The sequence below is a fragment of the Bufo bufo genome, unplaced genomic scaffold, assembly GCF_905171765.1.
Source record: "Bufo bufo unplaced genomic scaffold, aBufBuf1.1, whole genome shotgun sequence".
Taxonomy (NCBI): Eukaryota; Metazoa; Chordata; class Amphibia; order Anura; family Bufonidae; genus Bufo; species Bufo bufo.
This window is the reverse complement of record NW_024400738.1, coordinates 1-23424: the sequence shown is the minus strand read 5'-3', so window position 1 is coordinate 23424 and position 23424 is coordinate 1. Positions and strand designations below refer to the sequence as shown.

The following is a 23424-nucleotide window of genomic DNA, read 5'->3' as shown; positions in this document are numbered from 1 at the left end:
ACAGAATAGTCGTCACCAAGCTAACAAAAGAAGGGATTGCATCGTTCAATGTTGATTAATATAACACATGTTTTGCCTATCATACCACCTATTAATCTTAGTGTCGAGTTTTAATATTATTTTAAGTTTGTGATTTCTAGATTTCCCAATAAAAGTAATTAACATTGAAAAATCATATTTTTGGACTACTTTTACAATACTGATCAAAGTGTGCAACCTCTAAATATTATACAATCTTCTTGAAATTTGGCATATATATCTTTTACATCACTGAGACTCGGGGCGTAAGCAAAGTCTGCAAAAAGTTTACTTTTTTATTTTATTACAAAATGAAACACCCTAAGGTGTATATGGGGTATGATTCTCGCTCAGGGTGCGAGCAAAGAGCCAAAGACAGCACTTGGAGTTTTTAATATCTTTCCGAGTTTCACCACTCAAAATTGGCTGACATGTGCAGCGCTTGCTTGGTACATTCCAAACCAATTACCTAAGAGAAGAATCACAAGTGAACCGCAAGAGGGGATTTCAAAAGAAGGGGTTCGAGTGGGATTTGCAGTCGGGATCTCTCATACCCTTAGAACGAATCAGAATCATACCCATAGACCAACGAGCCTTGCTCTGCTTAACCGCTTGAGGGACCCATGTCAACATGCAAATGCCAAAAGGGGAAGGCTTATTTGGAGGAATTTGACAACAGGTGGCTACAGAAGAAAACTCGGTTTCTCTACAAGATGAGCAAGGGCTCGCCTGTAATCTCTGGCACGCTTTTCCGGTTAAGACCAAGAACTATGCTTTTCTACCGACAGTGATGGAAGGGGAATCCAAAAGCAAGGTTTCTCAGGGCTCGTCCGGGATTTGAACCCGGGACCTCTCGCACCCTAAGCGAGAATCATACCCCTAGACCAACGAGCCACAGATGGCACATGCGACAGAGAGCTTGCTTGGTACCTACACAGGCAAATAAATAGGGGAAGCACTACAGATTCACCGCCACAGGAGCTTTCGAAATACTAGGCTTGTCCGAGATTTAAACCTAGGTCCTCTCACACCCTTACTGAGTATCCAGACCCTCGCCAGACGGGACACCCTGAGAATATCAACAAAATGCATTTTGCGCTATCCATATTTATTCACATGATTCATTATGAGAGCTTTAATGCCGGCATCAAGAGACTTACAAGGAGAAGACTACACTCAACATACAGAAGTGGAAGAAGATAACCGTTTTGGTACCATGGGCTTGCTTGGTATTAATTTTCCTCGCATCCTAAGTTTGAATCATACCCCTTGACCAACTAGTGTGTTCTTTGAGAACAACAACGTTGGGCTTGCTTGGATTCCCACTTCTAAAGGCATCCAAGTTGAATTAGGCTACCCTTAGTAGAATGCTTCCGGAGAAAGACCTTTGTCCGTGACATGAAACACGCTGCTCTGGTAAAGGTCAGGTGCAACGCTCTTGTGCAGATAACGATGGCAAGGGAATTGGAAAGTACAGCTATAAGGGATCACGTGGGATTAGAAGACAGAACCTCCCACACCTAAAGAAAGAACCACACCGCTACACCAACAAAACTACTCTCGGTTAACGTCTTAAAGAGGAGACGATTTTTCTGGCTTTTGTAAAGTAGCAAATGCCAAAAGAGGCAGGCTTAAAACTGTAAAATGGGTAATAGGTGAGCAAAGGAAGAAAGCTAGGCTTCGAGACAAGGAAGTTAAGGGCTCGTCCGGGATTTGAACCCGGGACCTCTCGCACCCAAAGCGAGAATCATACCCCTAGACCAACGAGCCAAATACATCATCTTGTGCTAAAAAAAAGTGCTCTCACAGTTGCTAAGAGACACATTTGGTATCTGTCAGAAACAAACGTAGGATTGGCTTTTTCGGACTAACGTATTACTTAGGCTGTTAAGGAAAATATGAATAAAAATTAAAAAACCAAACCTGCAAAGTAAAAGGAAATTAAAAGATTAGAGGGTAAAAACCTAGTTTTTGGAGGAAAGGACCTGAGCCATTTCGTTACTAATAAAGCAAAGGCGTTATTTGAATAGTTTGGGATCAGTGATGAGCGGCAGGGGCAATATTTGAATTCGCAAATATTTTGTGAATATTCGTCATATATTCGCGAATTCAGGAATTCGTGAACTCCAGTCATTATTTTCTTGATTGCGAAAATTGACAATCGGAAAATTTGCGATACGAAAATATGCGATCAACACTACTTCTAAAGTCAAAGATATTGAAGCCTTCTCATTGGCCCACAAGCAAGAAGCAGTGAGGGATCATGGGTACTGATGAAAAAAATCTAGAATATTCGCGATTACGAATATATAGCACTATATTCTAGATATTCGCAATTTCTCAAAGTGCCAATATACGAGATAAAAGTTCACAATTAGAATATTCGCGATCAACACTATTTGGGATCCACGACGTGACAGAATACTGCAGTGATTCTCTAAGAAGCCATGTGAACGTTCTTAAGGTGGTCAATGGTACCGCAGAAGGAGGAATTGCTCTGATAACAAAAGGTTTAACGAATCGGTCAGGGACAAACAACAAAAACAATTCTTGTTGAGGGTAGTCAAGCATCACAGAATAGTCGTCACCAAGCTAACAAAAGAAGGGATTGCATCGTTCAATGTTGATTAATATAACACATGTTTTGCCTATCATACCACCTATTAATCTTAGTGTCGAGTTTTAATATTATTTTAAGTTTGTGATTTCTAGATTTCCCAATAAAAGTAATTAACATTGAAAAATCATATTTTTGGACTACTTTTACAATACTGATCAAAGTGTGCAACCTCTAAATATTATACAATCTTCTTGAAATTTGGCATATATATCTTTTACATCACTGAGACTCGGGGCGTAAGCAAAGTCTGCAAAAAGTTTACTTTTTTATTTTATTACAAAATGAAACACCCTAAGGTGTATATGGGGTATGATTCTCGCTCAGGGTGCGAGCAAAGAGCCAAAGACAGCACTTGGAGTTTTTAATATCTTTCCGAGTTTCACCACTCAAAATTGGCTGACATGTGCAGCGCTTGCTTGGTACATTCCAAACCAATTACCTAAGAGAAGAATCACAAGTGAACCGCAAGAGGGGATTTCAAAAGAAGGGGTTCGAGTGGGATTTGCAGTCGGGATCTCTCATACCCTTAGAACGAATCAGAATCATACCCATAGACCAACGAGCCTTGCTCTGCTTAACCGCTTGAGGGACCCATGTCAACATGCAAATGCCAAAAGGGGAAGGCTTATTTGGAGGAAATTGACAACAGGTGGCTACAGAAGAAAACTCAGTTTCTCTACAAGATGAGCAAGGGCTCGCCTGTAATCTCTGGCACGCTGATCCGGTTAAGACCAAGAACTATGCTTTTCTACCGACAGTGATGGAAGGGGAATCCAAAAGCAAGGTTTCTCAGGGCTCGTCCGGGATTTGAACCCGGGACCTCTCGCACCCTAAGCGAGAATCATACCCCTAGACCAACGAGCCACAGATGGCACATGCGACAGCAAGCTTGCTTGGTACCTACACAGGCAAATAAATAGGGGAAGCACTACAGATTCACCGCCACAGGAGCTTTCGAAATACTAGGCTTGTCCGAGATTTAAACCTAGGTCCTCTCACACCCTTACTGAGTATCCAGACCCTCGCCAGACGGGACACCCTGAGAATATCAACAAAATGCATTTTGCGCTATCCATATTTATTCACATGATTCATTATGAGAGCTTTAATGCCGGCATCAAGAGACTTACAAGGAGAAGACTACACTCAACATACAGAAGTGGAAGAAGATAACCGTTTTGGTACCATGGGCTTGCTTGGTATTAATTTTCCTCGCATCCTAAGTTTGAATCATACCCCTTGACCAACTAGTGTGTTCTTTGAGAACAACAACGTTGGGCTTGCTTGGATTCCCACTTCTAAAGGCATCCAAGTTGAATTAGGCTACCCTTAGTAGAATGCTTCCGGAGAAAGACCTTTGTCCGTGACATGAAACACGCTGCTCTGGTAAAGGTCAGGTGCAACGCTCTTGTGCAGATAACGATGGCAAGGGAATTGGAAAGTACAGCTATAAGGGATCACGTGGGATTAGAAGACAGAACATCCCACACCTAAAGAAAGAACCACACCGCTACACCAACAAAACTACTCTCGGTTAACGTCTTAAAGAGGAGACGATTTTTCTGGCTTTTGTAAAGTAGCAAATGCCAAAAGAGGCAGGCTTAAAACTGTAAAATGGGTAATAGGTGAGCAAAGGAAGAAAGCTAGGCTTCGAGACAAGGAAGTTAAGGGCTCGTCCGGGATTTGAACCCGGGACCTCTCGCACCCAAAGCGAGAATCATACCCCTAGACCAACGAGCCAAATACATCATCTTGTGCTAAAAAAAAGTGCTCTCACAGTTGCTAAGAGACACATTTGGTATCTGTCAGAAACAAACGTAGGATTGGCTTTTTCGGACTAACGTATTACTTAGGCTGTTAAGGAAAATATGAATAAAAATTAAAAAACCAAACCTGCAAAGTAAAAGGAAATTAAAAGATTAGAGGGTAAAAACCTAGTTTTTGGAGGAAAGGACCTGAGCCATTTCGTTACTAATAAAGCAAAGGCGTTATTTGAATAGTTTGGGATCAGTGATGAGCGGCAGGGGCAATATTTGAATTCGCAAATATTTTGTGAATATTCGTCATATATTCGCGAATTCAGGAATTCGTGAACTCCAGTCATTATTTTCTTGATTGCGAAAATTGACAATCGGAAAATTTGCGATACGAAAATATGCGATCAACACTACTTATAAAGTCAAAGATATTGAAGCCTTCTCATTGGCCCACAAGCAAATAGCAGTGAGGGATCATGGGTACTGATGAAAAAAATCTAGAATATTCGCGATTACGAATATATAGCACTATATTCTAGATATTCGCTATTTCTCAAAGTGCCAATATACGAGATAAAAGTTCACAATTAGAATATTCGCGATCAACACTATTTGGGATCCACGACGTGACAGAATACTGCAGTGATTCTCTAAGAAGCCATGTGAACGTTCTTAAGGTGGTCAATGGTACCGCAGAAGGAGGAATTGCTCTGATAACAAAAGGTTTAACGAATCGGTCAGGGACAAACAACAAAAACAATTCTTGTTGAGGGTAGTCAAGCATCACAGAATAGTCGTCATCAAGCTAACAAAAGAAGGGATTGCATCGTTCAATGTTGATTAATATAACACATGTTTTGCCTATCATACCACCTATTAATCTTAGTGTCGAGTTTTAATATTATTTTAAGTTTGTGATTTCTAGATTTCCCAATAAAAGTAATTAACATTGAAAAATCATATTTTTGGACTACTTTTACAATACTGATCAAAGTGTGCAACCTCTAAATATTATACAATCTTCTTGAAATTTGGCATATATATCTTTTACATCACTGAGACTCGGGGCGTAAGCAAAGTCTGCAAAAAGTTTACTTTTTTTTTTTCATTACAAAATGAAACACCCTAAGGTGTATATGGGGTATGATTCTCGCTCAGGGTGCGAGCAAAGAGCCAAAGACAGCACTTGGAGTTTTTAATATCTTTCCGAGTTTCACCACTCAAAATTGGCTGACATGTGCAGCGCTTGCTTGGTACATTCCAAACCAATTACCTAAGAGAAGAATCACAAGTGAACCGCAAGAGGGGATTTCAAAAGAAGGGGTTCGAGTGGGATTTGCAGTCGGGATCTCTCATACCCTTAGAACGAATCAGAATCATACCCATAGACCAATGAGCCTTGCTCTGCTTAACCGCTTGAGGGACCCATGTCAACATGCAAATGCCAAAAGGGGAAGGCTTATTTGGAGGAAATTGACAACAGGTGGCTACAGAAGAAAACTCGGTTTCTCTACAAGATGAGCAAGGGCTCGCCTGTAATCTCTGGCACGCTGATCCGGTTAAGACCAAGAACTATGCTTTTCTACCGACAGTGATGGAAGGGGAATCCAAAAGCAAGGTTTCTCAGGGCTCGTCCGGGATTTGAACCCGGGACCTCTCGCACCCTAAGCGAGAATCATACCCCTAGACCAACGAGCCACAGACGGCACATGCGACAGAGAGCTTGCTTGGTACCTACACAGGCAAATAAATAGGGGAAGCACTACAGATTCACCGCCACAGGAGCTTTCGAAATACTAGGCTTGTCCGAGATTTAAACCTAGGTCCTCTCACACCCTTACTGAGTATCCAGACCCTCGCCAGACGGGACACCCTGAGAATATCAACAAAATGCATTTTGCGCTATCCATATTTATTCACATGATTCATTATGAGAGCTTTAATGCCGGCATCAAGAGACTTACAAGGAGAAGACTACACTCAACATACAGAAGTGGAAGAAGATAACCGTTTTGGTACCATGGGCTTGCTTGGTATTAATTTTCCTCGCATCCTAAGTTTGAATCATACCCCTTGACCAACTAGTGTGTTCTTTGAGAACAACAACGTTGGGCTTGCTTGGATTCCCACTTCTAAAGGCATCCAAGTTGAATTAGGCTACCCTTAGTAGAATGCTTCCGGAGAAAGACCTTTGTCCGTGACATGAAGCACGCTGCTCTGGTAAAGGTCAGGTGCAACGCTCTTGTGCAGATAACGATGGCAAGGGAATTGGAAAGTACAGCTATAAGGGATCACGTGGGATTAGAAGACAGAACCTCCCACACCTAAAGAAAGAACCACACCGCTACACCAACAAAACTACTCTCGGTTAACGTCTTAAAGAGGAGACGATTTTTCTGGCTTTTGTAAAGTAGCAAATGCCAAAAGAGGCAGGCTTAAAACTGTAAAATGGGTAATAGGTGAGCAAAGGAAGAAAGCTAGGCTTCGAGACAAGGAAGTTAAGGGCTCGTCCGGGATTTGAACCCGGGACCTCTCGCACCCAAAGCGAGAATCATACCCCTAGACCAACGAGCCAAATACATCATCTTGTGCTAAAAAAAAGTGCTCTCACAGTTGCTAAGAGACACATTTGGTATCTGTCAGAAACAAACGTAGGATTGGCTTTTTCGGACTAACGTATTACTTAGGCTGTTAAGGAAAATATGAATAAAAATTAAAAAACCAAACCTGCAAAGTAAAAGGAAATTAAAAGATTAGAGGGTAAAAACCTAGTTTTTGGAGGAAAGGACCTGAGCCATTTCGTTACTAATAAAGCAAAGGCGTTATTTGAATAGTTTGGGATCAGTGATGAGCGGCAGGGGCAATATTTGAATTCGCAAATATTTTGTGAATATTCGTCATATATTTGCGAATTCAGGAATTCGTGAACTCCAGTCATTATTTTCTTGATTGCGAAAATTGACAATCGGAAAATTTGCGATACGAAAATTTGCGATCAACACTACTTCTAAAGTCAAAGATATTGAAGCCTTCTCATTGGCCCACAAGCAAGAAGCAGTGAGGGATCATGGGTACTGATGAAAAAAATCTAGAATATTCGCGATTACGAATATATAGCACTATATTCTAGATATTCGCAATTTCTCAAAGTGCCAATATACGAGATAAAAGTTCACAATTAGAATATTCGCGATCAACACTATTTGGGATCCACGACGTGACAGAATACTGCAGTGATTCTCTAAGAAGCCATGTGAACGTTCTTAAGGTGGTCAATGGTACCGCAGAAGGAGGAATTGCTCTGATAACAAAAGGTTTAACGAATCGGTCAGGGACAAACAACAAAAACAATTCTTGTTGAGGGTAGTCAAGCATCACAGAATAGTCGTCACCAAGCTAACAAAAGAAGGGATTGCATCGTTCAATGTTGATTAATATAACACATGTTTTGCCTATCATACCACCTATTAATCTTAGTGTCGAGTTTTAATATTATTTTAAGTTTGTGATTTCTAGATTTCCCAATAAAAGTAATTAACATTGAAAAATCATATTTTTGGACTACTTTTACAATACTGATCAAAGTGTGCAACCTCTAAATATTATACAATCTTCTTGAAATTTGGCATATATATCTTTTACATCACTGAGACTCGGGGCGTAAGCAAAGTCTGCAAAAAGTTTACTTTTTTTTTTTTCATTACAAAATGAAACACCCTAAGGTGTATATGGGGTATGATTCTCGCTCAGGGTGCGAGCAAAGAGCCAAAGACAGCACTTGGAGCTTTTAATATCTTTCCGAGTTTCACCACTCAAAATTGGCTGACATGTGCAGCGCTTGCTTGGTACATTCCAAACCAATTACCTAAGAGAAGAATCACAAGTGAACCGCAAGAGGGGATTTCAAAAGAAGGGGTTCGAGTGGGATTTGCAGTCGGGATCTCTCATACCCTTAGAACGAATCAGAATCATACCCATAGACCAACGAGCCTTGCTCTCCTTAACCGCTTGAGGGACCCATGTCAACATGCAAATGCCAAAAGGGGAAGGCTTATTTGGAGGAAATTGACAACAGGTGGCTACAGAAGAAAACTCGGTTTCTCTACAAGATGAGCAAGGGCTCGCCTGTAATCTCTGGCACGCTGATCCGGTTAAGACCAAGAACTATGCTTTTCTACCGACAGTGATGGAAGGGGAATCCAAAAGCAAGGTTTCTCAGGGCTCGTCCGGGATTTGAACCCGGGACCTCTCGCACCCTAAGCGAGAATCATACCCCTAGAATAACGAGCCACAGACAGCACATAGCTTGCTTGGTACCTACACAGGCAAATAAATAGGGGAAGCACTACAGATTCACCGCCACAGGAGCTTTCGAAATACTAGGCTTGTCCGAGATTTAAACCTAGGTCCTCTCACACCCTTACTGAGTATCCAGACCCTCGCCAGACGGGACACCCTGAGAATATCAACAAAATGCATTTTGCGCTATCCATATTTATTCACATGATTCATTATGAGAGCTTTAATGCCGGCATCAAGAGACTTACAAGGAGAAGACTACACTCAACATACAGAAGTGGAAGAAGATAACCGTTTTGGTACCAAGGGCTCGCTTGGTATTAATTTTCCTCGCATCCTAAGTTTGAATCATACCCCTTGACCAACTAGTGTGTTCTTTGAGAACAACAACGTTGGGCTTGCTTGGATTCCCACTTCTAAAGGCATCCAAGTTGAATTAGGCTACCCTTAGTAGAATGCTTCCGGAGAAAGACCTTTGTCCGTGACATGAAGCACGCTGCTCTGGTAAAGGTCAGGTGCAACGCTCTTGTGCAGATAACGATGGCAAGGGAATTGGAAAGTACAGCTATAAGGGATCACGTGGGATTAGAAGACAGAACCTCCCACACCTAAAGAAAGAACCACACCGCTACACCAACAAAACTACTCTCGGTTAACGTCTTAAAGAGGAGACGATTTTTCTGGCTTTTGTAAAGTAGCAAATGCCAAAAGAGGCAGGCTTAAAACTGTAAAATGGGTAATAGGTGAGCAAAGGAAGAAAGCTAGGCTTCGAGACAAGGAAGTTAAGGGCTCGTCCGGGATTTGAACCCGGGACCTCTCGCACCCAAAGCGAGAATCATACCCCTAGACCAACGAGCCAAATACATCATCTTGTGCTAAAAAAAAGTGCTCTCACAGTTGCTAAGAGACACATTTGGTATCTGTCAGAAACAAACGTAGGATTGGCTTTTTCGGACTAACGTATTACTTAGGCTGTTAAGGAAAATATGAATAAAAATTAAAAAACCAAACCTGCAAAGTAAAAGGAAATTAAAAGATTAGAGGGTAAAAACCTAGTTTTTGGAGGAAAGGACCTGAGCCATTTCGTTACTAATAAAGCAAAGGCGTTATTTGAATAGTTTGGGATCTGTGATGAGCGGCAGGGGCAATATTTGAATTCGCAAATATTTTGTGAATATTCGTCATATATTTGCGAATTCAGGAATTCGTGAACTCTAGTCATTATTTTCTTGATTGCGAAAATTGACAATCGGAAAATTTGCGATACGAAAATTTGCGATCAACACTACTTCTAAAGTCAAAGATATTGAAGCCTTCTCATTGGCCCACAAGCAAGAAGCAGTGAGGGATCATGGGTACTGATGAAAAAAATCTAGAATATTCGCGATTACGAATATATAGCACTATATTCTAGATATTCGCAATTTCTCAAAGTGCCAATATACGAGATAAAAGTTCACAATTAGAATATTCGCGATCAACACTATTTGGGATCCACGACGTGACAGAATACTGCAGTGATTCTCTAAGAAGCCATGTGAACGTTCTTAAGGTGGTCAATGGTACCGCAGAAGGAGGAATTGCTCTGATAACAAAAGGTTTAACGAATCGGTCAGGGACAAACAACAAAAACAATTCTTGTTGAGGGTAGTCAAGCATCACAGAATAGTCGTCACCAAGCTAACAAAAGAAGGGATTGCATCGTTCAATGTTGATTAATATAACACATGTTTTGCCTATCATACCACCTATTAATCTTAGTGTCGAGTTTTAATATTATTTTAAGTTTGTGATTTCTAGATTTCCCAATAAAAGTAATTAACATTGAAAAATCATATTTTTGGACTACTTTTACAATACTGATCAAAGTGTGCAACCTCTAAATATTATACAATCTTCTTGAAATTTGGCATATATATCTTTTACATCACTGAGACTCGGGGCGTAAGCAAAGTCTGCAAAAAGTTTACTTTTTTTTTTTCATTACAAAATGAAACACCCTAAGGTGTATATGGGGTATGATTCTCGCTCAGGGTGCGAGCAAAGAGCCAAAGACAGCACTTGGAGTTTTTAATATCTTTCCGAGTTTCACCACTCAAAATTGGCTGACATGTGCAGCGCTTGCTTGGTACATTCCAAACCAATTACCTAAGAGAAGAATCACAAGTGAACCGCAAGAGGGGATTTCAAAAGAAGGGGTTCGAGTGGGATTTGCAGTCGGGATCTCTCATACCCTTAGAACGAATCAGAATCATACCCATAGACCAACGAGCCTTGCTCTGCTTAACCGCTTGAGGGAGGTTACCCATGTCAACATGCAAATGCCAAAAGGGGAGGCTTATTTGGAGGAATTTGACAACAGGTGGCTACAGAAGAAAACTCGGTTTCTCTACAAGATGAGCAAGGGCTCGCCTGTAATCTCTGGCACGCTTTTCCGGTTAAGACCAAGAACTATGCTTTTCTACCGACAGTGATGGAAGGGGAATCCAAAAGCAAGGTTTCTCAGGGCTCGTCCGGGATTTGAACCCGGGACCTCTCGCACCCTAAGCGAGAATCATACCCCTAGACCAACGAGCCACAGACGGCACATGCTACAGAGAGCTTGCTTGGTACCTACACAGGCAAATAAATAGGGGAAGCACTACAGATTCACCGCCACAGGAGCTTTCGAAATACTAGGCTTGTCCGAGATTTAAACCTAGGTCCTCTCACACCCTTACTGAGTATCCAGACCCTCGCCAGACGGGACACCCTGAGAATATCAACAAAATGCATTTTGCGCTATCCATATTTATTCACATGATTCATTATGAGAGCTTTAATGCCGGCATCAAGAGACTTACAAGGAGAAGACTACACTCAACATACAGAAGTGGAAGAAGATAACCGTTTTGGTACCAAGGGCTCGCTTGGTATTAATTTTCCTCGCATCCTAAGTTTGAATCATACCCCTTGACCAACTAGTGTGTTCTTTGAGAACAACAACGTTGGGCTTGCTTGGATTCCCACTTCTAAAGGCATCCAAGTTGAATTAGGCTACCCTTAGTAGAATGCTTCCGGAGAAAGACCTTTGTCCGTGACATGAAGCACGCTGCTCTGGTAAAGGTCAGGTGCAACGCTCTTGTGCAGATAACGATGGCAAGGGAATTGGAAAATACAGCTATAAGGGATCACGTGGGATTAGAAGACAGAACCTCCCACACCTAAAGAAAGAACCACACCGCTACACCAACAAAACTACTCTCGGTTAACGTCTTAAAGAGGAGACGATTTTTCTGGCTTTTGTAAAGTAGCAAATGCCAAAAGAGGCAGGCTTTAAACTGTAAAATGGGTAATAGGTGAGCAAAGGAAGAAAGCTAGGCTTCGAGACAAGGAAGTTAAGGGCTCGTCCGGGATTTGAACCCGGGACCTCTCGCACCCAAAGCGAGAATCATACCCCTAGACCAACGAGCCAAATACATCATCTTGTGCTAAAAAAAAGTGCTCTCACAGTTGCTAAGAGACACATTTGGTATCTGTCAGAAACAAACGTAGGATTGGCTTTTTCGGACTAACGTATTACTTAGGCTGTTAAGGAAAATATGAATAAAAATTAAAAAACCAAACCTGCAAAGTAAAAGGAAATTAAAAGATTAGAGGGTAAAAACCTAGTTTTTGGAGGAAAGGACCTGAGCCATTTCGTTACTAATAAAGCAAAGGCGTTATTTGAATAGTTTGGGATCAGTGATGAGAGGCAGGGGCAATATTTGAATTCGCAAATATTTTGTGAATATTCGTCATATATTCGCGAATTCAGGAATTCGTGAACTCCAGTCATTATTTTCTTGATTGCGAAAATTGACAATCGGAAAATTTGCGATACGAAGATTTGCGATCAACACTACTTCTAAAGTCAAAGATATTGCAGCCTTCTCATTGGCCCACAAGCAAGAAGTAGTGAGGGATCATGGGTACTGATGAAAAAAATCTAGAATATTCGCGATTACGAATATATAGCACTATATTCTAGATATTCGCAATTTCTCAAAGTGCCAATATACGAGATAAAAGTTCACAATTAGAATATTCGCGATCAACACTATTTGGGATCCACGACGTGACAGAATACTGCAGTGATTCTCTAAGAAGCCATGTGAACGTTCTTAAGGTGGTCAATGGTACCGCAGAAGGAGGAATTGCTCTGATAACAAAAGGTTTAACGAATCGGTCAGGGACAAACAACAAAAACAATTCTTGTTGAGGGTAGTCAAGCATCACAGAATAGTCGTCACCAAGCTAACAAAAGAAGGGATTGCATCGTTCAATGTTGATTAATATAACACATGTTTTGCCTATCATACCACCTATTAATCTTAGTGTCGAGTTTTAATATTATTTTAAGTTTGTGATTTCTAGATTTCCCAATAAAAGTAATTAACATTGAAAAATCATATTTTTTGACTACTTTTACAATACTGATCAAAGTGTGCAACCTCTAAATATTATACAATCTTCTTGAAATTTGGCATATATATCTTTTACATCACTGAGACTCGGGGCGTAAGCAAAGTCTGCAAAAAGTTTACTTTTTTATTTTATTACAAAATGAAACACCCTAAGGTGTATATGGGGTATGATTCTCGCTCAGGGTGCGAGCAAAGAGCCAAAGACAGCACTTGGAGTTTTTAATATCTTTCCGAGTTTCACCACTCAAAATTGGCTGACATGTGCAGCGCTTGCTTGGTACATTCCAAACCAATTACCTAAGAGAAGAATCACAAGTGAACCGCAAGAGGGGATTTCAAAAGAAGGGGTTTGAGTGGGATTTGCAGTCGGGACCTCTCATACCCTTAGAACGAATCAGAATCATACCCATAGACCAACGAGCCTTGCTCTGCTTAACCGCTTGAGGGACATAAGGTTTTCTTTCATGTGTCAACATGCAAATGCCAAAAGGGGAAGGCTTATTTGGAGGAAATTGACAACAGGTGGCTACAGAAGAAAACTCGGTTTCTCTACAAGATGAGCAAGGGCTCGCCTGTAATCTCTGGGACGCTGATCCGGTTAAGACCAAGAACTATGCTTTTCTACCGACAGTGATGGAAGGGGAATCCAAAAGCAAGGTTTCTCAGGGCTCGTCCGGGATTTGAACCCGGGACCTCTCGCACCCGAAGCGAGAATCATACCCCTAGACCAACGAGCCACAGATGACACATGCGACAGAGAGCTTGCTTGGTACCTACACAGGCAAATAAATAGGGGAAGCACTACAGATTCACCGCCACAGGAGCTTTCGAAATACTAGGCTTGTCCGAGATTTAAACCTAGGTCCTCTCACACCCTTACTGAGTATCCAGACCCTCGCCAGACGGGACACCCTGAGAATATCAACAAAATGCATTTTAACTATCCATATTTATTCACATGATTCATTATGAGAGCTTTAATGCCGGCATCAAGAGACTTACAAGGAGAAGACTACACTCAACATACAGAAGTGGAAGAAGATAACCGTTTTGGTACCATGGGCTTGCTTGGTATTAATTTTCCTCGCATCCTAAGTTTGAATCATACCCCTTGACCAACTAGTGTGTTCTTTGAGAACAACAACGTTGGGCTTGCTTGGATTCCCACTTCTAAAGGCATCCAAGTTGAATTAGGCTACCCTTAGTAGAATGCTTCCGGAGAAAGACCTTTGTCCGTGACATGAAGCACGCTGCTCTGGTAAAGGTCAGGTGCAACGCTCTTGTGCAGATAACGATGGCAAGGGAATTGGAAAGTACAGCTATAAGGGATCACGTGGGATTAGAAGACAGAACCTCCCACACCTAAAGAAAGAACCACACCGCTACACCAACAAAACTACTCTCGGTTACCGTCTTAAATAGGAGACGATTTTTCTGGCTGTTGTAAAGTAGCAAATGCCAAAAGAGGCAGGTTTTAAACTGTAAAATGGGTAATAGGTGAGCAAAGGAAGAAAGCTAGGCTTCGAGACAAGGAAGTTAAGGGCTCGTCCGGGATTTGAACCCGGGACCTCTCGCACCCAAAGCGAGAATCATACCCCTAGACCAACGAGCCAAATACATCATCTTGTGCTAAAAAAAAGTGCTCTCACAGTTGCTAAGAGACACATTTGGTATCTGTCAGAAACAAACGTAGGATTGGCTTTTTCGGACTAACGTATTACTTAGGCTGTTAAGGAAAATATGAATAAAAATTAAAAAACCAAACCTGCAAAGTAAAAGGAAATTAAAAGATTAGAGGGTAAAAACCTAGTTTTTGGAGGAAAGGACCTGAGCCATTTCGTTACTAATAAAGCAAAGGCGTTATTTGAATAGTTTGGGATCAGTGATGAGCGGCAGGGGCAATATTTGAATTCGCAAATATTTTGTGAATATTCGTCATATATTCGCGAATTCAAGAATTCGTGAACTCCAGTCATTATTTTCTTGATTGCGAAAATTGACAATCGGAAAATTTGCGATACGAAGATTTGCGATCAACACTACTTCTAAAGTCAAAGATATTGCAGCCTTCTCATTGGCCCACAAGCAAGAAGTAGTGAGGGATCATGGGTACTGATGAAAAAAATCTAGAATATTCGCGATTACGAATATATAGCACTATATTCTAGATATTCGCAATTTCTCAAAGTGCCAATATACGAGATAAAAGTTCACAATTAGAATATTCGCGATCAACACTATTTGGGATCCACGACGTGACAGAATACTGCAGTGATTCTCTAAGAAGCCATGTGAACGTTCTTAAGGTGGTCAATGGTACCGCAGAAGGAGGAATTGCTATGATAACAAAAGGTTTAACGAATCGGTCAGGGACAAACAACAAAAACAATTCTTGTTGAGGGTAGTCAAGCATCACAGAATAGTCGTCACCAAGCTAACAAAAGAAGGGATTGCATCGTTCAATGTTGATTAATATAACACATGTTTTGCCTATCATACCACCTATTAATCTTAGTGTCGAGTTTTAATATTATTTTAAGTTTGTGATTTCTAGATTTCCCAATAAAAGTAATTAACATTGAAAAATCATATTTTTTGACTACTTTTACAATACTGATCAAAGTGTGCAACCTCTAAATATTATACAATCTTCTTGAAATTTGGCATATATATCTTTTACATCACTGAGACTCGGGGCGTAAGCAAAGTCTGCAAAAAGTTTACTTTTTTATTTTATTACAAAATGAAACACCCTAAGGTGTATATGGGGTATGATTCTCGCTCAGGGTGCGAGCAAAGAGCCAAAGACAGCACTTGGAGTTTTTAATATCTTTCCGAGTTTTACCACTCAAAATTGGCTGACATGTGCAGCGCTTGCTTGGTACATTCCAAACCAATTACCTAAGAGAAGAATCACAAGTGAACCGCAAGAGGGGATTTCAAAAGAAGGGGTTCGAGTGGGATTTGCAGTCGGGATCTCTCATACCCTTAGAACGAATCAGAATCATACCCATAGACCAACGAGCCTTGCTCTGCTTAACCGCTTGAGGGACATAAGGTTTTCTTTCAAGTGTCAACATGCAAATGCCAAAAAGGGAAGGCTTATTTGGAGGAAATTGACAACAGGTGGCTACAGAAGAAAACTCGGTTTCTCTACAAGATGAGCAAGGGCTCGCCTGTAATCTCTGGCACGCTGATCCGGTTAAGACCAAGAACTATGCTTTTCTACCGACAGTGATGGAAGGGGAATCCAAAAGCAAGGTTTCTCAGGGCTCGTCCGGGATTTGAACCCGGGACCTCTCGCACCCGAAGCGAGAATCATACCCCTAGACCAACGAGCCACAGATGACACATGCGACAGAGAGCTTGCTTGGTACCTACACAGGCAAATAAATAGGGGAAGCACTACAGATTCACCGCCACAGGAGCTTTCGAAATACTAGGCTTGCCCGAGATTTAAACCTAGGTCCTCTCACACCCTTACTGAGTATCCAGACCCTCGCCAGACGGGACACCCTGAGAATATCAACAAAATGCATTTTAACTATCCATATTTATTCACATGATTCATTATGAGAGCTTTAATGCCGGCATCAAGAGACTTACAAGGAGAAGACTACACTCAACATACAGAAGTGGAAGAAGATAACCGTTTTGGTACCAAGGGCTCGCTTGGTATTAATTTTCCTCGCATCCTAAGTTTGAATCATACCCCTTGACCAACTAGTGTGTTCTTTGAGAACAACAACGTTGGGCTTGCTTGGATTCCCACTTCTAAAGGCATCCAAGTTGAATTAGGCTACCCTTAGTAGAATGCTTCCGGAGAAAGACCTTTGTCCGTGACATGAAGCACGCTGCTCTGGTAAAGGTCAGGTGCAACGCTCTTGTGCAGATAACGATGGCAAGGGAATTGGAAAGTACAGCTATAAGGGATCACGTGGGATTAGAAGACAGAACATCCCACACCTAAAGAAAGAACCACACCGCTACACCAACAAAACTACTCTCGGTTAACGTCTTAAAGAGGAGACGATTTTTCTGGCTTTTGTAAAGTAGCAAATGCCAAAAGAGGCAGGCTTTAAACTGTAAAATGGGTAATAGGTGAGCAAAGGAAGAAAGCTAGGCTTCGAGACAAGGAAGTTAAGGGCTCGTCCGGGATTTGAACCCGGGACCTCTCGCACCCAAAGCGAGAATCATACCCCTAGACCAACGAGCCAAATACATCATCTTGTGCTAAAAAAAAGTGCTCTCACAGTTGCTAAGAGACACATTTGGTATCTGTCATTAACAAACGTAGGATTGGCTTTTTCGGACTAACGTATTACTTAGGCTGTTAAGGAAAATATGAATAAAAATTAAAAAACCAAACCTGCAAAGTAAAAGGAAATTAAAAGATTAGAGGGTAAAAACCTAGTTTTTGGAGGAAAGGACCTGAGCCATTTCGTTACTAATAAAGCAAAGGCGTTATTTGAATAGTTTGGGATCTGTGATGAGCGGCAGGGGCAATATTTGAATTCGCAAATATTTTGTGAATATTCGTCATATATTTGCGAATTCAGGAATTCGTGAACTCTAGTCATTATTTTCTTGATTGCGAAAATTGACAATCGGAAAATTTGCGATACGAAAATTTGCGATCAACACTACTTCTAAAGTCAAAGATATTGCAGCCTTCTCATTGGCCCACAAGCAAGAAGCAGTGAGGGATCATGGGTACTGATGAAAAAAATCTAGAATATTCGCGATTACGAATATATAGCACTATATTCTAGATATTCGCAATTTCTCAAAGTGCCAATATACGAGATAAAAGTTCACAATTAGAATATTCGCGATCAACACTATTTGGGATCCACGACGTGACAGAATACTGCAGTGATTCTCTAAGAAGCCATGTGAACGTTCTTAAGGTGGTCAATGGTACCGCAGAAGGAGGAATTGCTCTGATAACAAAAGGTTTAACGAATCGGTCAGGGACAAACAACAAAAACAATTCTTGTTGAGGGTAGTCAAGCATCACAGAATAGTCGTCACCAAGCTAACAAAAGAAGGGATTGCATCGTTCAATGTTGATTAATATAACACATGTTTTGCCTATCATACCACCTATTAATCTTAGTGTCGAGTTTTAATATTATTTTAAGTTTGTGATTTCTAGATTTCCCAAAAAAGGAATTAACATTGAAAAATCATATTTTTGGACTACTTTTACAATACTGATCAAAGTGTGCAACCTCTAAATATTATACAATCTTCTTGAAATTTGGCATATATATCTTTTACATCACTGAGACTCGGGGCGTAAGCAAAGTCTGCAAAAAGTTTACTTTTTTTATTTTATTACAAAATGAAACACCCTAAGGTGTATATGGGGTATGATTCTCGCTCAGGGTGCGAGCAAAGAGCCAAAGACAGCACTTGGAGTTTTTAATATCTTTCCGAGTTTCACCACTCAAAATTGGCTGACATGTGCAGCGCTTGCTTGGTACATTCCAAACCAATTACCTAAGAGAAGAATCACAAGTGAACCGCAAGAGGGGATTTCAAAAGAAGGGGTTCGAGTGGGATTTGCAGTCGGGATCTCTCATACCCTTAGAACGAATCAGAATCATACCCATAGACCAACGAGCCTTGCTCTGCTTAACCGCTTGAGGGACCCATGTCAACATGCAAATGCCAAAAGGGGAAGGCTTATTTGGAGGAATTTGACAACAGGTGGCTACAGAAGAAAACTCGGTTTCTCTACAAGATGAGCAAGGGCTCGCCTGTAATCTCTGGCACGCTTTTCCGGTTAAGACCAAGAACTATGCTTTTCTACCGACAGTGATGGAAGGGGAATCCAAAAGCAAGGTTTCTCAGGGCTCGTCCGGGATTTGAACCCGGGACCTCTCGCACCCTAAGCGAGAATCATAACCCTAGACCAACGAGCCACAGATGGCCCATGCTACAGAGAGCATGCTTGGTACCTACACAGGCAAATAAATAGGGGAAGCACTACAGATTCACCGCCACAGGAGCTTTCGAAATACTAGGCTTGTCCGAGATTTAAACCTAGGTCCTCTCACACCCTTACTGAGTATCCAGACCCTCGCCAGACGGGACACCCTGAGAATATCAACAAAATGCATTTTAACTATCCATATTTATTCACATGATTCATTATGAGAGCTTTAATGCCGGCATCAAGAGACTTACAAGGAGAAGACTACACTCAACATACAGAAGTGGAAGAAGATAACCGTTTTGGTACCAAGGGCTCGCTTGGTATTAATTTTCCTCGCATCCTAAGTTTGAATCATACCCCTTGACCAACTAGTGTGTTCTTTGAGAACAACAACGTTGGGCTTGCTTGGATTCCCACTTCTAAAGGCATCCAAGTTGAATTAGGCTACCCTTAGTAGAATGCTTCCGGAGAAAGACCTTTGTCCGTGACATGAAGCACGCTGCTCTGGTAAAGGTCAGGTGCAACGCTCTTGTGCAGATAACGATGGCAAGGGAATTGGAAAGTACAGCTATAAGGGATCACGTGGGATTAGAAGACAGAACCTCCCACACCTAAAGAAAGAACCACACCGCTACACCAACAAAACTACTCTCGGTTACCGTCTTAAATAGGAGACGATTTTTCTGGCTGTTGTAAAGTAGCAAATGCCAAAAGAGGCAGGTTTTAAACTGTAAAATGGGTAATAGGTGAGCAAAGGAAGAAAGCTAGGCTTCGAGACAAGGAAGTTAAGGGCTCGTCCGGGATCTCTCGCACCCAAAGCGAGAATCATACCCCTAGACCAGTGGTGGGCAACCTTTTTTTTCAACTGAGCCAAATCTCGCCAAAACCACGATTGAAATTTATTTTGAGAGCCACATTTTTAAAACCGAAAATACATAGGATGGTACACTGTTTTTAGTTTCAATAAGTTTTTATTGAGAATATTGTGCATGCAAGTATCCACATAGGTCGGGTACTGTGGGACTCTTTGCACCGGCCCTGTCACGTGGACGTGACCAGAGCCTGTGCAAGGATTTTTTGGCAACACAAGCGAAGCTACATCTCGGTGACCCCCTTCTCCCACCGCCCCGCCCGCAGCTCACCTGGTCCTGGTTCTGTCTGCAGCAGCTGGCTTCTCCTCTGTGTGGTCCTGATATCTTCGATCTGGTTTGAGGACTGTACTTTTCGCCCTATAAGATGCACATAGGTTTTAGAGGAGTATAATCAGAAACAATATTTTCCATTATACCTCAGGTCAGACCACCAATCAGACCCCCAATGTTAATCATACCTCAGATCAGCCCCCTATATCAGCAGTCAGCACCCCATCCATCATGCCCATGTCAGCCCCCATCCATCATGCCCCCATGTCAGCCGTCATGCCCCTATGTCAGCCGTCAGCCCCCCATGTCAGCACCCCATCTATCATGCCCATGTCAGCCGTCAGCACCCCATCCATCATGCCCATGTCAGCCGTCAGCACCCCATCCATCATGCCCATGTCAGCCGTCAGCACCCCATCCATCATGCCCATGTCAGCCGTCAGCACCCCATCATGCCCATGTCAGCCCCCATCCATCATTACCCCCCATGTCAGCCATCAGCCCCCCATGTCAGCCATCATGCCCCCCATGTCAGCCGTCAGCACCCCATCCATCATGCCCATGTCAGCTGTCAGCCCCCATCCATCATGCCCCCCATGTCAGCCGTCATGCCCCTATGTCAGCCGTCAGCACCCCATGTCAGCCGTCAGCCATCAGCCCCCCATGTCAGCACTCCATCCATCATGTCCATGTCAGCCGTCAGCCCCCATCCATCATGCCCCCCATGTCAGCCATCATGACCTTATGTCAGCCGTCAGCACCCAATGTCAGCACCCCATCCATCATGCCCATGTCAGCCGTCAGCACCCCATCTATCATGCCCATGTCAGCCATCAGCACCCCATCATGCCCATGTCAGCCCCCATCCATCATTACCCCCCATGTCAGCCATCAGCCCCCCATGTCAGCCATCATGCCCCCCATGTCAGCCGTCAGCACCCCATCCATCATGCCCATGTCAGCTGTCAGCCCCCATCCATCATGCCCCCCATGTCAGCCGTCATGCCCCTATGTCAGCCGTCAGCACCCCATGTCAGCCGTCAGCCATCAGCCCCCCATGTCAGCACTCCATCCATCATGTCCATGTCAGCCGTCAGCCCCCATCCATCATGCCCCCCATGTCAGCCATCATGACCTTATGTCAGCCGTCAGCCCCCCATGTCAGCACCCCATCCATCATGCCCATGTCAGCCGTCAGCACCCCATCCATCATGCCCATGTCAGCCGTCAGCACCCATCCATCATTACTCCCATGTCAGCCATCATGCCCCCCATGACAGCCGTCAGCCCCCATCCATTATGCTCCCTAATGGGGGACAATGTTGGAGTCTGCACCATCGGGGGGGTGACATGATGAGGGACAATGTTGAAGTCGGTACCTGATATATCACTGGGGTCTGGCTGGAGTGGGGTCGGTCTGGTCCTGGCTCCAATCTCAGCTGGCTCTGCCTTAAGGTGTCTTCTCCAGAGTCCAGACTAGAGTCCAGCAGGGTCGGCCAAGTTCCAACAAGTCGTGCCTCAGTGTTACTCTGTGACTGTGTTCTTCTGCTGCCAGCCTGGAGGGGCAGCTTTTACAGGTCATAGCAGACAGAGCAGCTCCGCCTCCTCGCCTCCCTCCGCCGCGGCCCCACTGACAGTCAGTGACGCCTCCTTTGGCCTGAGCGCCGCACGGCACACATGTAGGCAGGACAGCCGCAGGCTGCCGCCCCCGAGAGGAGGGAGGGGAGCGGGCGCCGGGCACACAGAACAGTGCTCCAGACTAAAAAAAAATTCCAAGTAGCCATTGGCTCCTGAACTGAAAAATTTAGGAGCCAAATCAAATTTTTAGTTGCCAAATCGAAACTGAATCAAAATTTTGGTATCGTGACAACGCTACGCCGATCAGATCGGCGTAGGGTTGTTTTGAAACCAAAATTTTGATTCGCTTTCGTCACCATAAAAAAGTATTGTGATACTCAATACCGTGCAAAAAAAAAAAAACAACAAAAAAAGCTGTGTGCATTTCGCATTTTATGAAACATTCGGCCCATAATAGAACAGTCCTATGCTATTTTTTGGGGTGACAAGGTGACTAAAAAGGCTATGTAATATGTTTATTTATTTATTGTTTATATATTTTATATGTAAAATTGGGAAAGGGGGGATTTAAACTTAATATTTTAAAGTACTTTCACATTAGCGTTTTTCATTTCCGGCACTGAGTTCCGTCACAGGGGCTCTATACCGGAAAATAACTGATCAGTTTTATCCCCATGCATTCTGAATGGAGAGTAATCCGTTCAGGATGCATCAGGATGTCTTCAGTTCAGTCATTTTGACTGATCAGGCAAAAGATAAAACCGTAGCATGCTACGGTTTTATCTCCGGCGAAAAAAAATGAAGATTTGCCTGAATGCCGGCTCCGGCATTTTTCCCCATAGGAATGTATTAGTGCTGGATCCGGCATTCAAAATACCGGAATGCACCCGCACTAAATCCGGACCCATTCACTTCTATGGGGCTGTGCACATGAGCGGTGATTTTCACACATCACTTGTGCGTTGCGTGAAAATCGCAGCATGCTCTGTTGTGCGTTTTTCGCGCAACGCAGGCCCCATAGAAGTTAATGGGGCTGTGTGAAAATCGCAAGCAAGTGCGATTTTCACGCATGGTTCCTAGGATGAAAGTCTATTCACTGTATTATTTTCCCTTATAACATGGTTATAAGGGAAAATAATAGCATTCTGAATACAGAATGCTTAGTACAAGGTCAATATAATAAACATTGGTGGCGCAGTGCGCCCCCCCATCACCCCAATATAATAAACATTGGTGGTGCAGTGCGCCCCCCTCAATATAATAAACATTGGTGGCGCAGTGCGCCCCCCCCATCACCCCAATATAATAAACATTGGTGGCGCAGTGCGCCCCCCCTCAATATAATAAACATTGGTGGCGCAGTGCGCCCCCCCATCACCCCAATATAATAAACATTGGTGGCGCAGTGCGCCCCCCCTCAATATAATAAACATTGGTGGCGCAGTGCGCCCCCCCCATCACCCCAGTATAATAAACATTGGTGGCGCAGTGCGCCCCCCCCATCACCCCAATATAATAAACATTGGTGGCGCAGTGCGCCCCCCCAACACCCCAGTATAATAAACATTGGTGGCGCAGTGCGCCCCCCCATCACCCCAATATAATAAACATTGGTGGCGCA

At 42.8% G+C, this 23424-nt stretch overlaps 15 non-coding genes across 15 annotated transcripts; all 15 read right to left on the bottom strand.

Moving 5' to 3' along the window:
• Positions 1-840: 840 nt before the first annotated feature.
• Positions 841-912, bottom strand: TRNAP-AGG. Its single transcript has one exon. It is a non-coding gene; the product is annotated as a tRNA-Pro (tRNA).
• An 804-nt stretch (positions 913-1716) lies between these two features.
• TRNAP-UGG lies at positions 1717-1788 on the bottom strand. Its single transcript has one exon. It is a non-coding gene; the product is annotated as a tRNA-Pro (tRNA).
• Positions 1789-3430: 1642 nt separating this feature from the next.
• TRNAP-AGG lies at positions 3431-3502 on the bottom strand. The gene has a single exon. It is a non-coding gene; the product is annotated as a tRNA-Pro (tRNA).
• Positions 3503-4306: 804 nt separating this feature from the next.
• On the bottom strand, positions 4307-4378 carry TRNAP-UGG. The gene has a single exon. It is a non-coding gene; the product is annotated as a tRNA-Pro (tRNA).
• A 1643-nt stretch (positions 4379-6021) lies between these two features.
• TRNAP-AGG lies at positions 6022-6093 on the bottom strand. The gene has a single exon. It is a non-coding gene; the product is annotated as a tRNA-Pro (tRNA).
• An 804-nt stretch (positions 6094-6897) lies between these two features.
• Positions 6898-6969, bottom strand: TRNAP-UGG. The gene has a single exon. It is a non-coding gene; the product is annotated as a tRNA-Pro (tRNA).
• Positions 6970-8613: 1644 nt separating this feature from the next.
• Positions 8614-8685, bottom strand: TRNAP-AGG. The gene has a single exon. It is a non-coding gene; the product is annotated as a tRNA-Pro (tRNA).
• A 795-nt stretch (positions 8686-9480) lies between these two features.
• TRNAP-UGG lies at positions 9481-9552 on the bottom strand. Its single transcript has one exon. It is a non-coding gene; the product is annotated as a tRNA-Pro (tRNA).
• Positions 9553-11199: 1647 nt separating this feature from the next.
• TRNAP-AGG lies at positions 11200-11271 on the bottom strand. The gene has a single exon. It is a non-coding gene; the product is annotated as a tRNA-Pro (tRNA).
• An 804-nt stretch (positions 11272-12075) lies between these two features.
• TRNAP-UGG lies at positions 12076-12147 on the bottom strand. The gene has a single exon. It is a non-coding gene; the product is annotated as a tRNA-Pro (tRNA).
• Positions 12148-13804: 1657 nt separating this feature from the next.
• On the bottom strand, positions 13805-13876 carry TRNAP-CGG. The gene has a single exon. It is a non-coding gene; the product is annotated as a tRNA-Pro (tRNA).
• An 803-nt stretch (positions 13877-14679) lies between these two features.
• Positions 14680-14751, bottom strand: TRNAP-UGG. The gene has a single exon. It is a non-coding gene; the product is annotated as a tRNA-Pro (tRNA).
• Positions 14752-16408: 1657 nt separating this feature from the next.
• Positions 16409-16480, bottom strand: TRNAP-CGG. Its single transcript has one exon. It is a non-coding gene; the product is annotated as a tRNA-Pro (tRNA).
• Positions 16481-17283: 803 nt separating this feature from the next.
• Positions 17284-17355, bottom strand: TRNAP-UGG. Its single transcript has one exon. It is a non-coding gene; the product is annotated as a tRNA-Pro (tRNA).
• Positions 17356-18997: 1642 nt separating this feature from the next.
• TRNAP-AGG lies at positions 18998-19069 on the bottom strand. The gene has a single exon. It is a non-coding gene; the product is annotated as a tRNA-Pro (tRNA).
• Between the last annotated feature and the right edge of the window lie 4355 nt (positions 19070-23424).